The sequence below is a fragment of the Marmota flaviventris genome, chromosome 13, assembly GCF_047511675.1.
Source record: "Marmota flaviventris isolate mMarFla1 chromosome 13, mMarFla1.hap1, whole genome shotgun sequence".
In the NCBI taxonomy this organism is placed as follows: domain Eukaryota; kingdom Metazoa; phylum Chordata; class Mammalia; order Rodentia; family Sciuridae; genus Marmota; species Marmota flaviventris.
Genome location: NC_092510.1, coordinates 631,114 through 633,770, shown reverse-complemented (window position 1 = coordinate 633,770; position 2,657 = coordinate 631,114). Strand labels below are relative to the sequence as shown.

The following is a 2,657-nucleotide window of genomic DNA, read 5'->3' as shown; positions in this document are numbered from 1 at the left end:
CTTGGAGGTGTCAGTCCTCTTCTGGGGAAAACAAAAAATGTTTAAAAAATATTGTTATTGAGGACTAACATTTGTCAAAGCAGGCTAATGTTAAGGTAGGCATTTCTCCTCTAAAGCATGAAGTCTTGAGTGTACTACATTAATTCTCTCAAGGAAGCGTTTATCACAAGCCTAACAACTAAGAAAAAAAAAAAAAAAAAAACATTGTCAGAAGAATTCTCAGCCCAGTTCTACAAGAAATTGAAAAAAGAATGAACACCAATTTGTCTAAAATTATTTTATGAAATAGAAAATAGCAAAACTTTCTAACCTCATTCTATGAAACTAATATCAACCTGATGCAAAAACCAGACAAAGACACATCAAGGAAAGAACATTTCAGGCCAGTATTCCTGATGAACAGAGATGTAATAATTCTCAATAAAATTATGGCAAACAACATACAAAATCATATTAAAAATATTGTACAACATGATCAGTGGGCTTTGTCCCAGGGATGCAGGGTTGGTTAAACACATGGAAATCAATAAACATTTTTTTAAGTAAATAGATGTAAAGACAAGAATCAAAAAAATTATCTCAACAAATGCAGAAAAAGCATTTGACTAAATACATGGTCAAAACACTAGAAAACTATATATAATAGAAAAATATCTTAACACTACAAAAGCTGTTTATGGTAAACACAAGGGAAATCTTCTTCTTCTTCTTCTTCTCCTCCTTTTTTATTTATTTATTTATTTATTTTTTTTTTTTTGAGTAAGGAGATTTTACTGAAAACAGAACCAAAACTGGACAAAGGATTACAAACAGGAATGTGGACTCCTCACAAAACAAAAACAAAAACAAAGAACAAAAAGTGTCCGAAGGACAAAAGGGGGTAGCGAGAGTGAGAAAAAGGGTGATTTTTTTTCCTTCCCATTTCTTTTAAAAAAGCCAACACAAAGAAACACACGCACACACAACCCTTTGTTCCCGAGTAGAAACATAAATACGGAAGAATCTAAAACTCTGTTCTTCTTTCTTCCAAAGGCAAAAAAAAAAAAAAAAAAGTAAAAGAAAAGGCAGGCTGAAGGCTGCGCCGCACAGAGCCCCTTCTGCAGCAGTGTGTAGAAGGGGCGGCTAGGCCCTGGGTTTGTGTGACATCTGGCGGCAGCACGGGGAACAGAGGCAGTACGAGGGGGTGTCATGCGCTCGCCCCCAACCCCCCAGAAGCAGGGAGTCCAGCTTGTCAAGTCCAAGGCGCCCTCTCCAAGTCCTGGGCACCCTCTTGGAGGGGGTCGCCAGGGCAGCACCATACCAACTCCTGGGAGCTCAATCCCCGCCCCCTGCAAGCCCGCCCCTCAAGAGGAGGCGGGCGAGGATGCGCCCTGTGCTTGGGCTCAGTACCAGGGCACCTAGTGCTGGGGTAGAAGCTGGCGGCTGCTATTGACATGGCTGAGGACTTTCTGCTTGAGTTGCGCCACCTGCTTGGGCAGCAGGCTCCTGGAGGACGCCAGTTCCGTGTTCTGACTCTTGAGCTCTTCTCTTTCTCCTCCAGGTGAGAGATGCTCCAGCTTGCCCTTGGGGCACTTGGAGGCTGCGATATTGTTGAGCAGCTGCTTCGGCTCAGCCTTTATGAGCTCCTGCATGTCCATGTCGATTGGCGACAGCAGGCTCTCTCCGAAGCTTGGCAAGGTGGGCACCATCTGTGGCTTTCCTTGAGCACAGCTAGGCACAGCGGCCCCAGTAAATCACTGGGTGGCAGCGGCTGTGAGAAGGGAACGGGCTAGGAGGAGAAGGCGACAGTGGCAGCATCCCCAGCACCCCCAGCGCCATCCTTGTAGTGGCTCAGGTTTAGGAAGACCGGTGCCAGCTGGGAGAGTGGCGCCGATGCCGTGCCAGAGGGTCCTCCTGCGAGGCTGCAGCAGCAGCTGGGCTGCACCCAGCCAAGCTGGTGCTGCTTGTTCAAATCCTCCAGGGCCTTGACAAAGTCCTCGGTGAACTCCTGCTTCTCCCTGGCCACCATCTTGGGTAGAAGAACTGCGTGCTCCTCAGCGTGGTTGTGACCAGCCCGTTGGTCTGGATGGTTGGTCAGCGTGGTTGGACCAGCCCCAGGTCGGGCTGGAGAGCAGGCTGTCGTGGTGACTGCTGGGGGTGCAGTCTGCGCAGGGGGGCCAGAGGTGGCGCCACCACCACTTGTTTGCTCAGGCTCACGTCAGCTGTCATTCTTCACCACTCTGCCTGCGACGCTGTTTGGGGCGCCCCAGGGACACGCAAAGTTGCTGCTGCTGCCACTGACGCCATTGCCCAGGCTGCTCAGCGCCTCATCACCTTAGAAGGGTGTTTCCAGCCTCTGCATCACCATTGCGCCCGGTCTGGGAGGCCTGTCCATGGCCTCCCTGGGGGCTCGCTCCCCTCCCCTGCCCATTCAGCCCTGTGCCCACCCAGGCAGTGGCCGCTGCGCCTGGGCCTTCTGTGGCGGCTCCTCAGAAACATTATTCTTAAGGGAGAAAAAATTAAAGCATTTCCTCTAAAATTCAAAAAAAGGCAAAGGATGCCTTTTTTTTTGCCACTTCAATTCAACATCATCCTTGAAGCTCTATTCAAAACCTGTTTCTATTCATTTATCTTTAATAAATAAATGAATAGATAAATGAATAGAAACATAGGAAATC

At 47.9% G+C, this 2,657-nt stretch overlaps 1 pseudogene; it reads right to left on the bottom strand.

The window, feature by feature from the left end:
- Positions 1–1,382: 1,382 nt before the first annotated feature.
- On the bottom strand, positions 1,383–2,347 carry LOC139701574 (transcription factor JunD-like; annotated as a pseudogene).
- Between the last annotated feature and the right edge of the window lie 310 nt (positions 2,348–2,657).